The sequence below is a fragment of the Mustelus asterias genome, chromosome 11 (genome assembly GCF_964213995.1).
Source record: "Mustelus asterias chromosome 11, sMusAst1.hap1.1, whole genome shotgun sequence".
NCBI lineage: Eukaryota > Metazoa > Chordata > Chondrichthyes > Carcharhiniformes > Triakidae > Mustelus > Mustelus asterias.
In genome coordinates, this window is record NC_135811.1 from 95,968,291 (window position 1) to 95,992,190 (window position 23,900).

Consider the following 23,900-nt stretch of genomic DNA (forward strand, 5'->3'; position numbering starts at 1 on the left):
TCTGATATTCGGGTAAGCGTTCTCCAAGGCGGCCTTCGCGACACACGACAGCGCAGAGTCGCGGAGCAGAAACTGATAGCCAGGTTCCGCACACACAAGGACGGCCTCAACCGGGATATTGGGTTTATGTCACACTATTTCACATAAATATTTCTGCTTTTTTCCTCCTGAGTCTTTATCATGCGATCCTAGAATCAGAATTTATGTCACACTATTTGTAACTCCCACAGTTGCGTGGACCTGCAGAGTTTCACTGGCTGTCTTGTCTGGAGACAATACACATCTTTTTAGCCTGTCTTGATGCTCTCTCCACTCCCATTGTTTTGTTTCTTAAAGACTGGATTAGTTGTAAGTATTCGCATTCCAACCATTATTCATGTAAATTGAGTCTGTGTCTTATAAGTTCTGTTTGTGAACAGAATTCCCACTCACCTGAAGAAGGGGCTCAGAGCCTCGAAAGCTTGTGTGGCTTTTGCTACCAAATAAACCTGTTGGACTTTAACCTGGTGTTGTTAAACTTCTTACTGTGGGAGGAAACCAGAGCACCCGGAGGAAACCCACGCAGACACGAGGAGAATGTGCAAATTCCACACAGACAGTGACCCGAGCTGGGAATCGAACCCAGGACCCTGGAGCTGTGAAGCAGCAGTGCTAACCACTGTGCTACCGTGCCGGGTTGAAAGAAAGAAGTAAAAAAATAAAAGATTAACATCTGAATCGAGAAGGAAATCAGCAAAGTGAACCACAAGTGTGCAAGGATCTGAAACAGAACAGATTAATGTTTAGGATGCGACTCTTAATCAGTCATCAAGAACCTTCCCAACCTTTTCTTTTAGAATGTTGACCAAATATTCCTTGCATCTTGAGCATTTGCTGTTTTCTGTTTTTTCTCCCTCTCAGAACCAAGCCCCAGTCTGCTTATCTGATTCACCTGGGCGGATTCCAGTTTTTAAATCTTTTGGAGGCACCACTTGTGGTTACAGAGGTGGGCCTTCCTCCGAGATTGACTGCACCCACAGGAGCAGCCCTAAGCATTCCACCTGTCCATTAAATCACAGAATTGTCTCATAGAATCATAGAATTCCTACAGTGCAGAAGGAGGCCATTCGGCCGATCGAGCCTGCACCGACAACAATCCCACCTCAGCCCTATCCCATAAAACCATGTATTTATCCTGCCAGTCCCCCGACACTAAGGGACAATTCAGCATGGCAATCCATCTAACCCACACATCTTTGGACTGTGGGAGGAAACCGGAGCACCCGGAGGAAACCCACGCAGACACGAGGAGAATATGCAAACTCCACACAGACACCCAAGGCTGTAATTGAACCGAAGGCCCTGGCGCTGTTAGGCAGCAGTGCTAACCACTGTGCCACCCTGTCTGTTGACAACAGTTTCCAAGGTGGATCTGTTGGAGAACGTGCTGGAGCGAACATGGTGAAGGGCATCAGCTAAGAACCTGGTGCATCAAAAAAAAATCTAAGATAAAGGTATGAATACAGAAAAAAAAACACTGCTTCCTGGTTAAAGCATGCTGAACATTCTTGTGGTCAACTGCTGAGGCACATGAATTCCCATCACTCCAGATGCACTTTTGATCAGGTTGCAGCTGTCTCACTGGGTGGGATTTTCTGCTGTTGAGAGGGTGTTGCCATACCACTGAGAGATCAACTGTCTCTAACATTGTACAGAACAAGTGCACCTGCTTCATCAGTCGTCCAAACACTGAATAAAGCTTGATTATATTGCAGTTGGGTGCAAAATGATGGATTCAAGAAGTGGCAGGTCTGTCGTATGAGGAGAGAGTAAGAAGTCTAACAACACCAGGTTAAAGTCCAACAGGTTTATCTTTAACCTGGTGTTGTTAGACTTCTTACTGTATTTACCCCAGCCCAACACTGGCATCTCCACATTATGAGGAGAGACTCAGTCGGTTAGGATTGTATTCACTGGAGTTTAGAAGAGAGGACGTCTCACAAAAACTTATAAAATTCTACCCTGGGTTCTAACAGGGTTACACAGGGTAGCTTCAGAAAGAATGTTCCCAATGGTGGGGGAGTCCAGAACTAGGGGACATCGTTTGAGGATAAGGGGTAAAACTTTTAGGACTGAGGTGAGGAGAAATTTCTTCACCGAGAGGGTGGTGAATGTGTGGAATTTACTACCACAGAAAGTAGTTGAGGCCAAAACATTGTGTGATTTCAAGAAGAAACTAGATATAGTTCTTGGGGCTAAAGGGATCAAAGGATATGGGGGGAAGAGGGGATCAGGATATTGAATTTGATGATCAGGCAGGATCTAAATGAATGGTGGAGCAGGCTCGAAGGGCTGAATGGCCTACTCCTGCTTCTAGTTTCTATGTTTCTATGTTTGAATTGAATAGTCATGATGTGGAGATCAGTATTCTGCAACTTGATTTTGTGTCTGTGCCCTGTTTGAGAGCACATTTCCACTCCATCTGATGAAGGAGCACTGCTCCGAAAGCTTATGGTATTTGCTACCAAATAAACCTGTTGGACTTTAACCTGGTGTTGTGAGACTTCTTACTGTGAATTGAATAGTACAGTAGAAAAGCCACTCTGCAAATATCTCCCGCTTTCCTCAACATTTGGCTACTTCTTATGTTCTCCTGATTTTGCACCATTGTTTTAACACATGGGATTCCCACATATAACATGGAGGGATAGGTTTTGCCTCTCTGCCTTTTAGGTCCATGAATTGCATTAATTAATACAAAAGAGTTGTTGAAATCGTGAATGCTAGCAATGCTGCAGAAGACATTAGCAAAACTAGTTTCCACATCATAGTGTAATTGGTCAAAAAGTTTTTGGTCAACAACGATTGGTCAACAGAGGTCAAAAAATTATCAGATGCTTTAGTAAATCTTGAGTATCTTCATCTAGTGCTCCCAGAAGGTAGGAACTTTGTTCTATCAAAGGGAATTTTAACTCTCCTGAATTGTTAGGAGAATTAGTGAAAGTATTGGTGTTTCTCTGTAATGACTTCAATCAGGCCATTGAAGTTGGCCTATTGGAATGTGAACTCCCTGATTAAGTAGTCAGTTGTTGGGTCAATTAGGGAGTCTTTTCCTTGTATTTAACTGAGAGTGTCAGTTCCTCTGGCACTCCCGAAGGTAGACTGCTGACTGATAGCACTCTGTGTACTGCTCTTGGAATTGTAAATAAAGGGATTTTGGTGAAGGGACTTCTGCCTCCGAAGACTTATTACAGGTCGGATAGAGATAGAGCTCCAACCTTGAGTGGTCTCCTTTGGACAATGATCTACACCTTGCTCAAGCCAGAAAAACAGTGAAAGCAGACAGACAACCTAGAAAGTGTATTGCAGGTGGATAATGATGTAAGGATTTGAAAGTGTTCAGTACTTAAAAGTATGGATAAAAGAGCACCTTCCAAATCCACAATCTCTACCACTTAGAACAACAAGGACAGCAGGCACATGGGAATACCACTACCTGCAAGTTCCCCTCTAAGTCATACACCATCCTGACTTGGAAATATATTTCCGTCCTTTCATTGTGGCAGGGTCAAAATCTGGAACTCCCAATGTAGTTGCACTCAAGAAGTATCTTCACCACATGAACTGCAGTGGTTCAAGAAGGCAGCTCACCCAAGGGCAATTAGTAACGGGCAATAAATACGAGCCTTGCTAGGAATGTTGAGACAGACTAGTGATCTGTCCCAGGAATAACTAGCTATGGAAACAGACGCAAGTCTGCCTTGTGAACCACTAGGTGCAGGCAGAGAACTGGAATTGCCAGTGATGCCCAAATCCAATAAACAAATAAAAACAGAATATTTTTAAGTCCAAAATAAATGCCTACTAGTCTTTTCATTGAAAAAAAACTACAGAGTTTACAGGTAACTCTTAGTATTGTATGGGATTGAACATTGAAGTAAATCCAGCATGTTTCCAATTGCTTTAACTGTTTATTCATTAAATGAAATAGTGGGGGATGAGGGCTTTATGAAGTCATGGTGTAAATAGGCTTGGAAAGGTTTCCACCAGTTTATATCTTTCAACAGTGCGAGCTCCCACAGACCAACGGAAATCTTCCTGAACCCATTTACAATGTTAAACAAAGCAATTTCTTCCCACTGTGTTCACAGCCTGTTACCGTTAGACATTGGCCACACACACATCCTAATCATCAATTTATTAGTTTATTTATTAGTCACAAGTAGGCTTGCATTAACACTGCAATGAAGCTAGGTGAAAATCCCCTAGTCGCCATACTCCGGTGCCTGTTCGGGTACACTGAGGGAGAATTTAGCATGACCAATCCACCTAACCAGCACGTCTTTCGAAGGAAACCGGAGCACCCGGAGGAAACCCATGCAGACACGGGGAGAACGTGCAGACTCCACACAGACAGTGACCCAAGCCGGGAATCAAACCCAGGTCCCTGGCACTGTGAGGCAGCAATGCTAACCACTGTGCTACCATGCTGTGGGGGGAATGGGAGAAAGGTGGAGAGTTTTCGGAAGGGAATTCCAGAGCTTAGACAGCTGAAGGCATGGTCCGAAGATATGCGGGTTAGGTTGATTGGCCATGCTAAAATTGCCCCTTAGTGTCCTGAGATGCGTAGGTTAGAGGGATTAGCGGGTAAATATGTAGGGATATGGGGGTAGGGCCTGGGTGGGGTTGTGGTCGGTGCAGACCCGATGGGCCAAATGGCCTCTTTCTGCACTGTAGGGTTTCTATGATTCTATGATTCTGTGGTCACCAATGGTGGAGTGAAGGAAATTGGGGATGCCCTTGAGGCCAGGATTGGAGAAGCACGGATGTCTCGAAGGGTTGTCGGGTGGATGATCTTTATAGAGATAAGGTGGGGTGAAACCCTGGAGAGATTTGGGCACAAGCATGAGAATTTATTCGTTGAGTCACATGTTGGGCAAGCAAACAGTGGCATAAACTTTACTCACTCAAAATGTGCAGTTCACTGTTGGACAGTTGGTGAATCTTAACTGAGATTATAGAAAAGTGCGTGCATTTTCAAAACAGCAAAGGGTGCATTGAACAATCAGAAAGTTCTGTGGAATGGTACTGGCACTTTACACTGGCCCGATAACATGTTTCCAGATACTTCATTGCACTTTTGTTTTTAGTCTCATGACTCATCCCCAGATAAAATCGTGTGGGGGAGGGGAGACTAACATATTTTGTTGCTAAGGCAACAGCTAAAATAATCTGTCAATAGGGTGGAAATGAATGGAATATTTGAACAGAGTAAGCATTTGTACATTATACTGTAATTAGCAGAATCTGTTTGCCCGGATCTTCTCAGATATTTCTTTTGTTTTTAGTAAAATGTTACATTCAGCTCATTACGAAGTGGCAACGGGCCCAGGACAGCTCCAATGAAACAAGCAAAAAGATATTGGGATAGAAAGTGACTTTTGATGTTTCAGAACTCAGCGGTAGTAAACTACATGACATTTGACCTCAGTGTCACAGTGCTGGGTGGGTGGAAATCGGGATCCCAGTTCTCCATCACTCTCCATGACTTACTCTTTGTGGTTGCCAAACAAGGTCAGAATCAGAAGATAAAACATTTTCAGGAATGTATTGTTTAAAAAAATCAGCATCAGCACTCAAGAGGAGATGTCTGCAGGCCACACCTCAGAAAAGTCACCATGTTGGCCACAGTGTAAATTCACCCAATGGTAGATACGATATCTGCTATCGGAGTCCCTCGCTTCATCATCTGATGAAAGTGTCGGCCTTTGGCTAAGATCAAGTGTAGTATGGTCGGCAGCCCATGGTTGAGGTCATTAGGTTACACTGAAGCTTCATATGTTTCATATGAAGCAATTTTTTAAAGCGGCATCTCGGCCTTTTGGCTAAGATGCAAATGAGCTCAAGTCTTGGAGGAGGAACCTCCCCCTTCTCCAATCAGCTTGGCTCATGTAGATCAGGCCCAGGACAGGGTGGTTTGGTCGCTCGCCCTGTCTTGTCAGCCTGGATCTGAAATGTCTCAACTTGTTGAGACTCTGAATTGGATTTGATTTGATTGAATTGGAAAAATATTTTAAAAAATTAAAAAAAAAATCTGCTCAGAGAACTGACTTTGACTTTACAGGCTTTGCAGGGGTGCTGCAGGCTGTCATAGAATCACAGAATCGCTGCAGTGCAGAAGAGGCCATTCAGTCCATCGAGTCTGTGCCGACTCTCTGACAGAGTTTCTTCCCTACCCTGTAATCTCACGCATTTCCCCTGGCTATTCTATCTAATCTACACATCTTGTAACAGATAACTTTTTCTCTGTGGCAATGCAGTGGGTGAGGTGGATGATACCATTCCATTGTGGTTAATGATCCCTCTCTGCATGTAAACAATCACGAGGAATGTTTGGCAAATACTGTCGAGTTGGAAGAGTGCCCCCACTGTTAATAGATATAAATCTGTTTCAAATAATTAACCTTTCCTTTCTGTCCTTTATCTTTCCATGCATATTTTTGTTGAAGGGCTGGAATTTCCCTGCTTGTGAATCCGGTTGTCAGGCTCAATGTGGAGCCCACATTCTGTGGCTGGATAGTCATTCAGAGTGAGCCTTTTTCCTGGAATAGTCAATTCATGGCCTGAGGGTGGGCTTCCCATCCAATTATAGACCACGGGTGGGATCTCAAAGCTGGAGAGGCAGTTCGGGACCTTCCAGCAATTAGCAGCATTGGAAGGTAAGTAAAAGAGATGGTGCCACAAAATGGGGGTGCCCTGTCTCCGGGGACCTTTCTGCTGGGTGGTCTGTGGCTCCTGCAGCCAATTGGGCGGGCAGTGAGTGCCTCTAAGCCTGCCTGGAGTACTGGACACCTGGGGGGGTGGGGGGGGGGGGGGGGGGGGGTGCGAGGGGGGTGGGGTGCAATCTTACTGTCCGTTCATGTCCTGCTCCTGCTGCAGCGAGGTCAGAGAATTTGGCGCCCAGCCAAATCTCCGTTCACTGCGGCAAGATGGGAAAATCCCGTCGGCGTGAATGGCTATAACATTTGAGCTCCAGTCTGTTGCTGGACAGCCACCTACCTCTGTGCAGCTAAACGGATCCTTGCCACCTGTAAGAACCTGGAGGCCAACCACGACATCCCAGTCAGCCTCCTTAAATTGGGTTAAAGTGGTGATTAACAAAATGGATCGGCCACATGCAGATCGACAGCCTGCTGCTGCCCCATCTATGCAAAAATAGCCTCTGCAGGGGCTGAAAAACAAGCCATAGGTAGCGAACTGGTTCCATTATGGAATGAACTTAGCTCAAGCTTAACAGTGCAGTGTGACCCAGTTAACAGCAACAGCGGTATCGCCATATCAACTTATCAGTACTGAGTTTCACTCGAACAGATGGTCATTGTAAACTTAAGCTAACTTGAAATCAATAGAAAGTAAATCTGGGCAATGCACGATGAATCTAATTCTATCAGTTTCCTGTCCAGTGGATTTGATTAAAGTGACCCCAAATGTTGGAACATTCAGTCCCACTCTTGCTGACAGGGTTGCTCTTTACCTCTGATGGACTGTGATGAACTTTGCTATCTATTAATTCCTTTATGTGCGTAGGGCTGAAACTTTAATTGCTTAATTCCAAAAGCATGAGTAGAAGCTTGCGGAAAAATGCAGCAAAATCGAATTATCAGAAATTGGGGCTATAGCACACAGGCCCTCTGTTTCTTCAAAAGGGTTCCATTCTGGACACTCCCTCTATTCCTCACTGTCCAACATTCCATGCTGTAACTTTTGAAATGATGTTGAAAGTTTATTTCATTTCTTTTACATTTCTCCTGCACATTCTGTGCAGCTCATGCCCTGGGATGGATAGATGGCACCATAAATGTGGCCAATCCCTCACCCTGGTTTGACGGGGGAAGTATTGGATGCTCTCCAAAATCTTCTTGTCCATGGGGTGGGACACTGATGGCTGTGCTGACCTAGCTGAGAGTAAAACCCTTGAAAACAAGGCTAAAGATTCAGTCTGAATTACCCCTCTGACCTTCAAATATACTCTGACTGGGCAGAAATTTGGATTGCATTCCACAATTCTTGAAGGTGTGGTACCCTCACTTGTTACCAGGTGTCCTGGCTCAGTGGTCGCGCTCTCACCTGACTCAGAAGTTCATGGGTTTAAGCCACATTCCTGAGACTTAACACAAATCACGCTATATAAGTCGATCCAAAAAATAAGACAACCCCATCCATTTTCCTGGCCCCCAAAATCATGCTTTTGCATGCATTCAGTATATATGTTGACCTCCGTTTTAGCCATGTCCATTTATACTCACATTAGAAGTCAGCAAGTTGGAATCCTACACACTCATAGGAGCTCGATTGCAATTTTGCAATACAAATCAGCAAAAAATATGGTCCATTGTCGGCCTATGCACGTGGCCCCTCCTGGAATGGGTTTCGCCCCCTGACCACCCCAGGCCCACCCTCTCTACTGACTCAGAACAGGAGCTAGTTGCTTCCTATGCCCAACATCTGCAGAGATCCAGCAGAGGCCCCTCTGCTTGCCAGCTGCATTCAAGTGGGCACCAATGCCTTTCCTTTTTCCTGCCTACTCTTTTTGTCTCCAATTCTAAAAGCAGCACTTGAGGAGTCTGGAGAGCTGTTTATGTTTTGAATTAACTTTTATCTGACAGTTTCCTTTGAAATGGCTGGCTAGTGAACACAAGGCAGCTCAATGCCGAAGCAATTCTCTAATCCTTCCTCCAAATCTCAAGGCTAGGTTGACAGTCAGTTGGTGGGGGAGTGGAAACATGATGCCTTTGGCTACTGTTGTTCATTTTTAGTTCTCAGGGATCGAATTTTCGCCTCTGAACAACGCCCAGGTATTTGTAGTCACAGCTGGTTGATTGAAGGCCAGATTTGCCATCTGTCTCACTGAAGAAAAGGTGAAAGGGCCTTGTCATTATACATCAAAAGTATAACTTTTTTACGGCAGTTAGGAAGGCAAATGCAATATTAGCATTCATGTCGAGAGAGCTAAAATACAAGAGTGGGGATTTACTTTTGAGGCTGTATAAGGCTCTGATCAGACCCCATTTGGAGTATTGTGAGCAGTTTTGGGCCCTGTATTTAAGGAAGGATGTGCTGGCCTTGGAAAGGATCGAGAGGAGGTTCGCAAGAATGATCCCTGGAATGGAGAGCTTGTCGTATGAGGAACAGTTGAGGACTCAGGATCTGTACTCGTTGGAGTTTAGAAGAATGAGGGGGGATCTTATTGAAACTTACAGGATACTGCGAGGCCTGGAGAGGATGCTTCCACTAGTAGGAAAGACTAGAACCAGAGGGCACAACCTCAGACTAAAGGGACGATCCTTTAAAACAGAGATGAGGAGGAATTTCTTCAGCCAGAGAGTGGTAAATCTGTGGAACTCTTTGCTGCAGAAGGCTGTGGATGCCAGGTCATTGAGTGTTTTAAGACAGAGATAGATCGGTTCTTGATTAATAAGGGGGATCAGGCGTTATGGGGAAAAGGCAGGAGAATGGGGATGAGAAAAATATCAGCCCATGATTGAATGGGCGGAGCAGACTCGATGGGCCAAGTGGCCTAATTCTGCTCCTATGTCTTATGGTCTTATAACTGCATGGGCGGAATTTTCCCAAAATTTGTCAAGAGTGTCAGGTTCAGACTGAAAACCAGTGTGTAGCTCTCCAACTCCACAGCTGAGTTTTCACTCCAGGTTTTCTGGCACAGAGAATCTGGGGGCATGGTTTATGCCATCACTCTGGTGCGGTGGGGCCTGATAGAGCTGGCAAGGCTGGCTCCACAGAGGTATGGGTGCCCTCTTTAAAGGGTGCCCCAATCTGCCGTGAAAATAAACTACCCTACTGCCATGAACATGGAAGACCCCCCACCCCAAGTATCAGGGCAACTCTCCCCACCAAAACAAGCCTCAGGGTGACACTACTCAGGCATTGGTGCACTCCCCCTGCCACAGGCATCGGGGTACTCACCCCTACCTCACAGGCTTTGGGGCACACCCCTCCTACTGCACATAGAGCTCTCCAGAGTGCCCACCAAGCCCAGCAGTGCCAACCTAGCACTGCCAGGGTGGCACAGCCTAAGTATGTCCCTCCCCACCCAGGGGCTATACTTACTCATGCACCCCAGCATGGTCAACATGACTGGTTGTAATTTTTGAAAACCAGTAGTGATTCATGCTGGCATGATGTCACACCGGGTGAATGGGACGATACCTTGAGAGCAGAAGTGGAGGTGTGAAACCAGTGGACAAACATTAAAGAACCAGACTTTCATTCAGTAGGTTGTTAAAATCCGGAATTTGTTTTATTTTGTTCATGCGCGTCACTGGCTGGCCGGCATTTATTGTTGATCCCCTAGTTGCCCTTGATTTATACAACTGAGCAGCTTGCTAGGTTATTTCAGAGGGCAGTTGAGGGACAACCACATTGCTGTGGCTTTGGAGTCACATGTAGCCATGATGTGGAGATGCTGGCGTTGGACTGGGGTAAGCACAGTAAGAAGTCTCACAACATCATAAGAACATAAGAACATAAGAAATAGGAGCAGGAGTAGGCCATCTAGCCCCTCGAGCCTGCCCCGCCATTCAATAAGATCATGGCTGATCTGACGTGGATCAGTACCACTTACCCGCCTGATCCCCATAACCCTTAATTCCCTTACCGATCAGGAATCCATCCATCCGCGTTTTAAACATATTCAGCGAGGTAGCCTCCACCACCTCAGTGGGCAGAGAATTCCAGAGATTCACCACCCTCTGGGAGAAGAAGTTCCTCCTCAACTCTGTCTTAAACCGACCCCCCTTTATTTTGAGGCTGTGTCCTCTAGTTTTAACTTCCTTACTAAGTGGAAAGAATCTCTCCGCCTCCACCCTATCCAGCCCCCGCATTATCTTATAAGTCTCCATAAGATCCCCCCTCATCCTTCTAAACTCCAACGAGTACAAACCCAATCTCCTCAGCCTCTCCTCATAATCCAAACCCCTCATCTCCGGTATCAACCTGGTGAACCTTCTCTGCACTCCCTCCAATGCCAATATATCCTTCCTCATATAAGGGGACCAATACTGCACACAGTATTCCAGCTGCGGCCTCACCAATGCCCTGTACAGGTGCATCAAGACATCCCTGCTTTTATATTCTATCCCCCTCGCAATATAGGCCAACATCCCATTTGCCTTCTTGATCACCTGTTGTACCTGCAGACTGGGCTTTTGCGTCTCATGCACAAGGACCCCCAGGTCCCTTTGCACGGTAGCATGTTTTAATTTGTTTCCATTGAGATAGTAATCCCATTTGTTATTATTTCCTCCAAAGTGTATAACCTCGCATTTCTCAACGTTATACTCCATTTGCCATATCCTCGCCCACTCACTCAGCCTGTCCAAATCTCTCTGCAGATCTTCTCCGTCCTCCACACGATTCACTTTTCCACTTATCTTTGTGTCGTCTGCAAACTTCGTTACCCTACACTCCGTCCCCTCCTCCAGATCATCTATATAAATGGTAAACAGTTGCGGCCCGAGTACCGATCCCTGCGGCACGCCACTAGTTACCTTCCTCCAACCGGAAAAACACCCATTTATTCCGACTCTTTGCTTCCTGTCGGATAGCCAGTCCCCAATCCACTTTAACACACTACCCCCAACTCCGTGTGCCCTAATCTTCTTCAGCAGCCTTTTATGGGGCACCTTATCAAACGCCTTTTGGAAATCCAAAAACACCGCATCCACCGGTTCTCCTCCATCAACCGCCCTAGTCACATCTTCATAAAAATCCAACATGTTCGTCAAGCACGACTTTCCCCTCATGAATCCATGCTGCGTCTGATTGATCGAACCATTTCTATCCAGATGCCCTGCTATCTCCTCTTTAATAATGGATTCCAGCATTTTCCCTACTACAGACGTTAAGCTGACCGGCCTATAGTTACCCGCCTTTTGTCTCCTTCCTTTTTTAAACAGCGGCGTAACATTAGCCGTTTTCCAATCAACCGGCACTACCCCAGAATGCAACGAGTTTTGATAAATAATCACTAACGCATCCACTATTACCTCTGACATTTCTTTCAATACCCTGGGATGCATTCCATCCGGACCCGGGGACTTGTCCACCTTCAGTCCCATTAGTCTACCCAGCACTGCCTCTCTGGTAACATTAATCGTATTAAGTATTTCTCCTGCTGCCAACCCTCTATCGTTAATATTTGGCAAACTATTTGTGTCCTCCACCGTGAAGACCGACACAAAAAACTTATTTAAAGACTCAGCCATATCCTCATTTCCCACTATTAACTCCCCCCTCTCGTCCTCCAAGGGTCCAACATTCACTCTAGCCACTCTATTCCTTTTTATATATTTATAAAAACTTTTACTATCATTTTTTATATTAATTGCTAGCCTAGCTTCATAGTCTATCCTTCCTTTCTTTATCGCTTTCTTAGTCTCTCTTTGTTGTTTCTTAAATTTTTCCCAATCACTTGTTTCTCCACTATTTTTGGCCACTCTGTACGCAGCTGTTTTTATTTTAATACTCTCCTTTATTTCCTTCGTTATCCACGGCTGGTTCTCCCTTTTCTTACAATCCTTGTTTTTTGCTGGAATATATTTTTGCTGAGAACTGAAAAGGATCTCCTTAAAAATCCTCCACTGTTCCTCAGCTATCCTACCTGCCAGCCTGCTCTCCCAGTCTACCTTAGCCAATTCATCCCTCATCCTATCATATTTCCCTCTGTTCAAACAGAGGACACTGGTTTGAGACCAAACTTTATCCTCTTCCATCTGAATCAGAAATTCGACCATATTGTGGTCACTAGACCCAAGAGGGTCCTTCACAATAAGATCCTTAATTCTACCTACCTCGTTACACAATACCAGATCCAAAATAGCTCGTTCCCTCGTCGGTTCCGTAACATGCTGTTCAAGGAAACTATCCCGACAGCATTCTAAGAACTCTTCCTCCATTCCACCCTTACCGACTTGAGTCTGCCAGTCAATGTGCATGTTGAAGTCCCCCATGATTATTGCCGTTCCGTTTTTACACGCATCCCTTATCTGCTTGTTTATAGCCCTCCCTACCTCAACATTATTATTTGGGTCATATGGATCAGTGGTCATATGTAGGCCAGACCAAATAAAGACGATTGATTTCCTTCCCCAAAGGACATTAGTGAACCAGATGGGTGTTTTCACAACAATCAATGAGAGTTTCATGGTCAACACTACTGAGACTAGCTTCATATTCCAGAGCTATTAATTTACCAAATGCCTAGGAGGGATTAGAACCCATGTCCACAGATATTATCATAGAATCATAGAAACCCTACAGTGCAGGGAGAGGCCATTTGGCCCATCGAGTCTGCACCGACCACAATCCTACCCAGGCCCTACCCCATATCCACCCACTAATCCCTCTAACCTACGGATCTCAGGACACTAAGGGGCAATTTTTTAGCATGGCCAATCAACCTAACCAGCACATCTTTGGACTGTGGGAGGAAACCGGAGCACCCGGAGGAAACCTACGCAGACACGAGGAGAATGTGCAAACTCCACACAGACAGCGACCCAAACCGGGAATCGAACCCAGGTCCCTGGAGCTGTGAAGTGCTAACCACTGTGCTACCATGCCGCCCGTATCCTGAACCTTTGGATTACTAGCCTAGTGGCATTACCTATACACCATCTCGCCACATCATTGTCTTTTTCAAGAAATAAATTCAATCAGCAATGAACCATAGAACAACAGCCCAATCCAGTAAGGAACTCATAGAATCCCGACAGTACAGAAAGAGGCCATTCAGCCCATCAAGCCTGCACTGACAACAATCTCACCCAGGCCCTATCCCTGTAACCCCACGTGTTTACCCTGCTAATCCACCTGACACTAAGGGGCAATTTAGCATGGCCAATCCATCTAACCCACACATCTTTGGACTGTGGGAGAAAACAGGAGCACCCAGAGGAAACCGACGCAGACACGGCGAGAACATGCAAACTCCACACAGCCAGTCAACCGAGGCTGGAATTGAACCAGGGTCCCTGGCACTATGAGGCAGCAGTGCTAACCACTTTGAGAAACTTCTTCACATAGAGAGTGCTTAGAATGTGGAACCTGCTACTCAGAATGGGTAGTTGAGGTAAATAGCATAGAAGCATTCAGGACACGCTAATTAAGTACATGGGGAAGGACAAAACAGAAGCATATACTGATCGAGTGAGATGAACCAAGATACGAAAAGGTTCTTGTGGTCTAGAAACTCCTGGAAAGACTTGTTGGGCTGAGTATGCTGCAAATTCCATGCAATTCTATGTAAAATGCCAAGTTTCACTGCTGTGTTCATTGTAAGTACAGTAACAGGACAATTCAAGTTAATTCAATTTTAGTTAATTCAATTCAGACCTGGAAAATTACCTTCATCAACTAGCCTGCGAGCTTGGCAAGGCTGCAAAAGAAAACTCAAATCTCATTACTTCCAAGTAAAATCATGGTGTACTCCTCCTCTCCATTGCTGTTTATTTTGACATTCTGTTGTTTCTGTACATCCCAATGACGAGATCCCCAAACTCATAGAATCATAGAATTCCTACAGTGCAGCAGGAGATAATTCAGTCCATCGAGTCTGCACCGACTCTCTGACAGAGCATCCCACTCAGACCCTATCCCCATAACACCATATATTTACCCCGCTAATCCTCCTAACCTACACATCGTGGGACACGAAGGGGCAATGTATCATGGGCAATCCACCTAACCTACAGCTTCTTTGGACATTAAGGGGCAATTTATCATTGGCAATCCGCCTAACCTGCACATCTTTGGACTATGGGAGGAAACTGGAGCACTCGGAGAAAACCCACGCAGACACGAGGAGAACATGCAAACATATTCTGTAACTTATAGGGCGGCACAGTGGCAGAGTAATTAGCAATGCTGCCTCACAGCACCAGAGACCTGGGTTCAATTCTGGCCTCGGGTGGCTGTTTGGAGTTTGCATGTTCTTCCCGTGTCTGCGTGGGTTTCTTCCGGGGTGCTCCGGTTTCCTCCCACAGTCCAAAGATCATCATAGAAATCATAGAAACCCTACAGTGCAGAAAGAGGCCATTTGGCCCATCGGGTCTGCACCAACCACAATCCCACCCAGGCCCTACCCCCTTATCCCTACATATTTACCCGCTAATCCCTCTAACCTACGCATCTCAGGACACTAAGGGGCAATTTTAGCATGGCCAATCAACCTAACCCGCACATCTTTGGACTGTGTGGGTGAGGTTGATTGGCCATGCAAAATTGCCCCTTAATGTCAGTGGGATTAGCAACGTAAATACATGGGGTTATGGGGATAGGAACTGGGTTGCGGTTGTTGTCTGTGCAGGCTCGATGGGCCGATGGGCCTCCTTCTGCACTGTAGGGATTCTATGATTCCATAGAATATAAGATCAATGTGCTTGGGTTAATGTTCAAAGAATAGCTTTTGTGTGAGTTTTAAGTTTAATTAATAAATTTAAAATAGCCATTGTCAACAGTGTGAGCATTGATTTTTGATTTTGGCCTTTTGAGAATAAACTAAAATGTATATTTTTCACCTTCTCCGCCGCTGATACCTTACAACCAGGAAAAAGAAGATATTAGAAAGCAATTTTAGCTCGTTCAAAACCCAGCCACTTGCACAGAGTGAAAATCGAGCATATTTGTGCTTGTTTGTGCCTCACACGGAGAAATCTTCAAAATCCACCTGAGGGTAAAGGTTGCAAAGGTTCACCTTTATCACTTGGCGTTAATGACACTGGCCGCTATTTTTTAACCTCGCTCGGGCTCGTAAAGTCCCACCCGAAGCCAGCGGAGAATTCCGTTCTGCGACCCTCGCCCGCCCCGATTTCGGGACGGGTGAGGCGCTAAAATTCCGGCCACTGACTCTAAAGTAGACTGAACTAACACACTCTATTTGTATATTTAAGTGTCCATGCCCTCTGCAGATTGCCAATTTTACATCCAGAATGGGGAAAAAAGATGTCACAACTTTCTTAAAATAAAAGTCTTGCAATTACATCATGCTTCTCACCAACACGGTGATTCACAGCGGAGATTCACACGGATGATCCCAGGAATGGTAGGCCTGACATACGATGAACGTCTGAGGATCGTGGGATTATATTCATTGGAGTTTAGGAGGTTGAGGGGAGATCTAATAGAAACTTACAAGATAATGAACGGCTTAGATAGGATGGACGTAGGAAAGTTGTTTCCATTAGCAGGGGAGACTAGGACGCGGGGGCACAGCTTTAGAATAAAAGGGAGTCACTTTAGAACAGAGATGAGGAGAAATTTCTTCAGCCAGAGAGTGGTAGGTCTGTGGAATTCATTGCCACAGAGGGCTGTGGAGGCCGAGACGTTGAGCGTCTTCAAGACAGAAATTGATAAATTCTTGATTTCTCGAGGAATTAAGGGCTATGGGGAGAGAGCGGGTAAATGGAGTTGAAATCAACCATGATTGAATGGTGGAGTGGACTCGATGGGCCGAATGGCCTTACTTCCGCTCCTATGTCTTATGGTCTTAACACTGGGCTTCTCATAGTGGTTTGCAGCCAATGAAGTAATTTTTGAAATATTGTAATGCAACAGCCAATTTGCACACAGGAAACTCCCACAAACAGCACTCTGATAATCTGTTTCGATTGAGGAATACATTTCAGTGGTATTGACCTGCTCTTTTTTGAGGTAGCGCTGTGAGATTTATTACATTCACCTGAGCCGGCAGCTGGGCTTCTGAAAGACAGCACCGCAAACAGTGCAGCGCTCCTTCAGTGCTGCGCTGGAATGTCAGCCTTGATTTTTGTGCTCCAGACCTGGGGCTGAGTAGTTTGATGGGTGGGGGTTGGGGGTGGCGGATGTCACCCCCCCCCCCCCTACCCACCACCCGAAAACCACGGCAGCCATAAAGCGCTGCAGGGTGGACTACTAAGGGCCAATTGAGACTTCCGCTCTAAATCCAATTGGCCGGCAGTCCCATCATTCTTGGCAGCGCGAGGTTGGCATCAATGGCCACTGCCGGGAATGCTGGAGAAGAAAGAACTCCAATGCCTGGTAAACCTGGAGCCTTGGGCTGGGAGAGTTTTGGTATGTTAGGGAGAGGGGCAGTGGGTGGGGGGGGGGGGGGGGGGGGGAGGGTCTGGATTTCAGGGTGAAAACAGGTAGGAGGAAAGGGGGGTCCTCAACTGTAGGGGGTGGGGGGCGGTGAGGATTGGCAAAATGTGCCCTTGAAGAGCGGCACTGCCTTTCTCCCCACCCTTTAAACATTCAGCATACAAAATCTGATTTCCTGTCCCCCCCTATAATGTTTTCTGGCTTGAGCAGCATATTATCAGGTCCATTGACTTGATAGAGAGCCTAATTGACACTTAATCATTTAAATATGGTGGGCATGATGCCTATTAGGGTGCCCATCCACAACCCCCCCTCCCCAACGCTCTTCCCCCCCTCCCCCCAACCATATTATGGAGATGAGCTCAGGCGTGGGTGGGGAGGTGGTGGGATAGGTGCTCACCCCATTTTTAGTGCCTCCTGAGGGAACCATATCTGCCGAGGGCGCGTAATCTTCAACCCCGAGAGCAGGACTTTAACTCTGAAGCAAAAGTGAAAAGCAACTGAGCCACGGCACCATAAAATGCCAATATCACTCAATGTCAACATCGCACAACGCCTATAAATGTTCTTTGCTCCATTATAATGATTAAAACAATGGCATCAAAACAAAGCATTCAAAACCCTCTTACTGCAATCTTTCTCATCTTAAAATGCTGCCATGATACAAATGAAATTGACTATACAGACAGGGAAACATCACAACATACAAGGGATTAAAATATTGAGACTTTAGATCAGTAATACTTCAGCCTATGAAAAGACCCAAAAGTTTTTTTGCTGCGTGTTCCCCAACATTTTCTGTTGGGATGTTTTCTGTATTTTCTCTCAGAATGAGGACTACATTACAATACTCTATGACTGACACCAGAGGGCATGCGTAAGCTATGTAAATTTACTTGTAAATGTTGCGACTGTGTGGACCAGCACTGCAGTTCAGGCTGGAATTCTCTGCAATTGTACAGATATAAAACTCTTGAATTATTGCAATTTAAACCTCTTTATCTTGTTTTTATTCACCTTCAAAAATAATTCTGCAAGCACAAGTAAAAACATGTGAAAACTGCTTTCAGGAGGTTATCTCACTGGCTGTAGTATAACTATGCTGGTGGAAAGTAGGCATTGCATCTCCTGGACGCATGGCTTTTCAATGCTTTTTATTGTTAAGTGCAAACTATATAATCCCAACATTAGAAATTAACGGCGCAGGCATGCAAGGAGCTGCTTCGTGGCTGGCTGACACGTGACCCATAGCATTGACGAGCTGGCTGCGTATCTTCAGCCTGTTGCCTTCTCATCAGATTCCACACATAGTTGCCAGAGACAATTGACTTTAGTTTATCTGCAGACTTTATCGGGTTAAAAATTACAGGAAAGGTAAAAACAAGCCAGACTGTAGCACAGTGATTAGCGCTGCCTCACAGCGCCAGGGGCCCGGGTTTGATTCCCGGCTTGGGTCACTGTCTGCGTGGAGTTTACACATTCTGCCCTTGTCTGCATGAGTTCCCTCCGGGTGCTCCGGTTTCCTCCCACAGTCCAATGATGTACAGATAAGGTGGATTGGCCATGCTAAATTGTCCCTTAGTGTCCAAAGATGCATAGGTTTGGGGGATTAGCACGGTAAATGCGTGGGGTTACAGGGATGGGGGGATGAGCCTGGGAAGGATGCCCTGTCGGAGAATCGGTGCAGAGTTGCTGTGCCAAATGGTCTCCTTCTGCACTGTAGGGATTCTATATCAAATGGTTGAATTCTGCATGAAAAATCTATGGCCTTAAAAAGGTAAGTCCATTACTTAGTAAAACCGATGTGAATGCTTCATGCCTACATTTGGCCAACGGTTTGGCTCCTGCCTGATCTCTGGAAACCAAAGCAAATTTCACCACCTGTTGGGGATTTGCCAGCCTCGGTGATCAATTTGCCATCACCCCACCCTCCCCACCCACCCCCCCATCCACACCCCCAACAACACCCCCGACATAATGGGAAATCAGTGTGTGGGAAGGTACCATCAACTTTAGGTTCCATGTAAATCCTCACAAACTTGACAAAGGTTAGTCGAATGGGTTGCCAATCCACCAAAGGATGAACAGAGTCATATCTGCCTTGTCCACGTGTCACCTAATGGCCCAAATCAAGAAGAGTATGCCTGGATATCTGATAGAGGCAACTGGTCAATGGACAACAAGGAGGTGTAGGGCAGGCTAAGGGGATAGAAAAGGCACATAATAATCCTCTTTATGTAAGCCACAGGTTAACTCAGTTAAATTAGGAAAGATAATAAAATTTTATCATTTATTGTAAGGAAAATGTCATTTATTGTGATTACAAAAGTAGGGGGTGTTATGCTTCAATTGTACAGGATGCAGGTGATACCATGTCTGATGTACTGTGTGCAGTATTGGTCTCCCTATTTAAGAAAGGATGTAAATTAGTTGGAAGCAATTCAAAGGTTTACTGAACTAATACCTGGAATTGGCAGGTTGTCTTATGAGGAAAGGTCAGACAGATTAGAGAGTTGTAGAGTTTGGAAGAGGCAACTTGATTGAAAGCTTTAAGATCCTCAGGAGTCTTGACAGGATGGATGTGGAGAGGATGTTTCCTCTTGTGGGAGAATTTAAAACCAGAAGTCGCTGTTTAAAAATAACAGGTCACTCATTTAAGTAAGGGATGAGGAGAGTTTTTTTCTTTCAGAACACCATGCATCTCTGGAACACATTTCCTCAAAGACAGTGGAAGCAGATTCTTTGAATATTTTCAAGGCAGAGCTGGATGGATTCCTGATTAATAAGGGGTGAAAGGTTAACGGGGTAGGCAGATATGTGTGGTTGAGGTACAATCAAATGAATTGCGGAGCTGGCATGAAGGGCTGAATGGCCTACTCCTAATTCGTATGTTCGTGTGCCCACCCAGTCGATCTGCAGCATTTCTATTCTCACACTGAGGAGAACCCATACCTTTTCTCTACTTATTATTCACTGATACCAACATCAAAGACATTGGCAGATCCTGAGATCCCAGTGGCAAGCCCCCTTACTTGGCTGATTTTAGGAAGACCGCTGAACAAGCGTCCCCTCCCTCCATAATCCCCTCTCCACATTTCAGGACTCAGCTCATTCCTTAAGTGAAAAATGTTTGCTGAATTCTTCTGAGTGCTTCTACCCTCTTTAAATAGACTCTGCCCTTTAATGCTCTGTGTGCCCCCTTCAATAGCAGTGTGTCGCCTCTTGGTGATGGAGGTCAGTGTGTACATCTTGGCAAGTATAAATAATGACGCTCAGAGTAAAAACTAAGTTGACATCACTGTGAGTGGAAGCCCCACTCTGACTTCCTCCACCCCCACAGTGCAATTCGGTTTCAGTTTATTTATTAGTGTCACAAGTCGGCTTACGTTAACACTGCAATGAAGTTACTGTGAAAATCCCCTAGTTGCCACACTGCGGCATTTGTTCAGGTACACCAGAGGGTTTTCACAGTAATTTCATTGCAGTGTTAATGTAAGTCTACTTGTTACACTAATAAATAAATTTAAACTTAAAACTGAGAGAGAATTTAGCATAGCACCTAACCAGCATGTCCTTCAGACTGTGGGAGGAAACCAGAGCACCCAGAGAAAACCCACAAAGACACGGGGAGAGTTGTGCAAACTCCGCACAGACAGTGACGCAAATCAGGTATTGAACCCGGCGACAGGCAACAGTGTTAACCCCAGACCACCCAGTCCTTAGTTTAATCAGGATGCAGGAAGGTGACAGATTGCCTGATAACAAAATGAGACATTTGATAACCCCTACAGATAGCTTTCTCAGGAGGGATTGTGGGTTTCCTTCTCTGAAGGTGCATATTAAAAAAGACCATTTTAATCATGTGCAGCGTATGTGCCGTATGTGCGGTATAACCAGAAAATCCAGCTCTTCTGTCATCAAGTTAGTTGATAGGGCACAGAAAATTACACAGCTACGTACAGCAGCTTCTCGCTGTATATTGATGCTCTGAAACATTTTGATTGTTCACTGATAGGGGAAGGATTTTCCCCTCAGCAGTAATGTTGTCACTGGCCGTAAATCTGTTCCCGCCTACTCGGGGGAAAATCCCACCACCCAAAATGTGTGGAAATTTCTTTGTAAACGTCCTTCGATAAGTTTTCATCGTGGGATTTATTTGAAAGATCAGGCGGTTGTTTAATTTTGCAAGACGGGCGTAGGAGTGACAGGCAACTGAAATGTCCGTCAATAACAAATCATTTTGTACCATGAAAAGAATTGCCACATCATCTTGAAAGGGAGATATCTGTACATACCAGTCTTTTCCTGGACTCCTTTGTTCTCATAGTTTATACAGTCTCAATTTATACAGGTTGGAAACAGCCTAACAACAGAGAGTTTGGTTGAAGATCTTAACTTCTGCAGTATCATGAAAGAAAGGACAAATTTGCATGTATAACCTGGGCCTTTAGGATTACAGAATGAGCCCAAGCTGTTTCGCAGCTATTGAAAAGCATTTCAGTACAGCAAGATAGGGAAACCAGGAGAGACCGGATTCTTCCCATGTCATTGGAGGCGAGTTTGGGAGAGAGGGTAGGGGTGTGAAAATCTCCCTCCCGATTATATATCAAGGGTAGTTTCATGGTCACATTACAGACACTAGCTTTATAATTCCAGATTTATTTAAACTAACTATATTTAGATTTCTCAGCTGCTGTGGTGGGATTTGAACTCGTGTCACTGAATTAGTTGTCCATGTCTCTGGATTACTAGTCCAATGATTATTAGTCCAAGGGGTGGTACTGTGGTTAGCACTGCTGCCTCACAGTGCTGGAGACCTGGGTTCTATTCCGGCTTTGGGTGACTGTGTGGAGTTTGCATGTTCTCGCCGTGTCTGCGTGGGTTTCCTCCAAGTGCTCCGGTTTCCTCCCACAGTCCAAAGATGTGCAGGTTAGGCAGATTGGCCATGCTTAAATTGGCCCCTTAGTGTCCCAAGATGTGTAGGTTAGATGGATTAACTGTGGTAAATGTGTGGGGGTTACAGGGGTTGGACAGGGGAGAGGGCCTAGGTAAGGCACTCTGTCAGACAGTCAGTGCAGGCTCACATTTCTATTCTATATAAACCCTATCCTACTGTTTCCACTGTTGAATGTCAGAGATTGGATGCGCAAAGGTTGTTTCACCTTTTCTGGTCCTGTTGTTGGGTTGACCTTAAGGGACAGTGACAACATGCTACCAGTTTCTGTCTGGCCACTGTCAGCCTTTCCCTGTTCACGGTTGTGGTGCGCACCTGGTGAGATGGGACTTTTGTAAGTCTCTCAGCATAGCATCCAAACTGCTTGGGACTTTTCCATTCTGAGGTGGAGGCCCAGGCATGGGCAATGTGCCCTGAATTTCTGAGAAACTGAGTTGTACTGTTTTACTTTAATAGAGAAGTTCACCTTTGCGCCACTCACAGTCATGCTACATTTTACATCATTGGATACAAGTTCAACCAACAGGAGAAAATGCTGAATATGTCATGGGAGTGGTGGGGTAGATCTTTCTTACACTAGACTGAAATTATTGGGGTCATTGTAACACCACCTTGGTGAGACACTCTCGAATTGGAACTGGAACTGAACTCTCATCACTTCTACAGTATGAGTGGTTACAGCCTCTCACCCTCTCTATCTCCAAATAGAAACCAGGTACCCTTCCTGTTCACCCCCTCCTCTTTGTCATGGCTTCAAGAACAAACAATCATGTGTTGCTATGAAAATATGTTTCATGATTTATATGTTTTACTAGATAACTTTTAGTTTTAGGAATTAAAACTTTAACCGTAGAAAATGGAAGCATCTGACTGAGAAGCTGATAAGCAAACTTGAAATAAATGCAATTGAAACAAGCTTAACATTAATTACGACAACAAAAACAGAAAAATGCTGGAAAATCCCAGCAGGTCTGACAGCATCTGTGGAGAGAGAGAGCCAACATTTCAAGTCTAGATGACCCTTCCTCAGAACTCATGAGCTCTGACGAAGAGTCATCCTGACTTGAAACGTTGGCTCTCCTCTCTCTCCACAGATGCTGTCAGAGCTGCTGAGATTTTCCAGCATTTTTCTGTTTTTGTTTCAAATTCCAGCATCTGCAGTATTTTGCTTTGAACATTAATTACATCCAAATTAACTTATGTTTATCTTCAAGGTCAGAGTTAGAAGTGTAAACACTGAAAATGAGATGACTCATTTTTGCATATCTTGGCAGAGCCAGGATGTCAAAGGAAACTCATAAAACTCAATTAGCTATATAAATTATTCACATGGATTGCAGAATAAAAGAGTTGTGTTGAAGGTAAAACAATTTGTTTGCATTTCTGCTTGAATCATCCCAAATCATGCCACATTACCATAGAGATAGTGATTCAGGATGGAGCCATGATTAGAATTTGTTTAATTTGTTTTACGTATCCATATGTGTGTGTTTGCTGACAGCAGTCAAAGCCGTTTGGGTTTTGAGAGGGAAAATCAGTTGAAAGATTTGCTCTAGCTTGGAGCTAGCAGAAGTGGTCCTCATAGAGTCTTGTGGTAGAAAGTAATCAGCTTAAATCGTTAGCTTAGAAAAAGCTGTACAAAGAACAGTACAGCACAGGAAACAGGCCCTTCGGCCCTCTGTACAGAAGCTATGGAAACAAACTAGGGAAAACTGGGGAAAAATCTTTGTTTGTCTAAAGCCAGGACCAGGATCCGAAGAGTCCATAGTCACAAGGTGTTTAAAGTAAATATAGGGTCACTTAGCCAAATGCT

At 45.0% G+C, this 23,900-nt stretch overlaps 1 protein-coding gene across 1 annotated transcript in view; it reads left to right on the forward strand.

The window, feature by feature from the left end:
* Positions 1-23,900, forward strand: part of LOC144500701 (caveolae-associated protein 1-like) — an 83,193-nt gene that overhangs the window by 54,706 nt on the left and 4,587 nt on the right. The gene's annotated exons all lie outside the window — the stretch shown is intronic.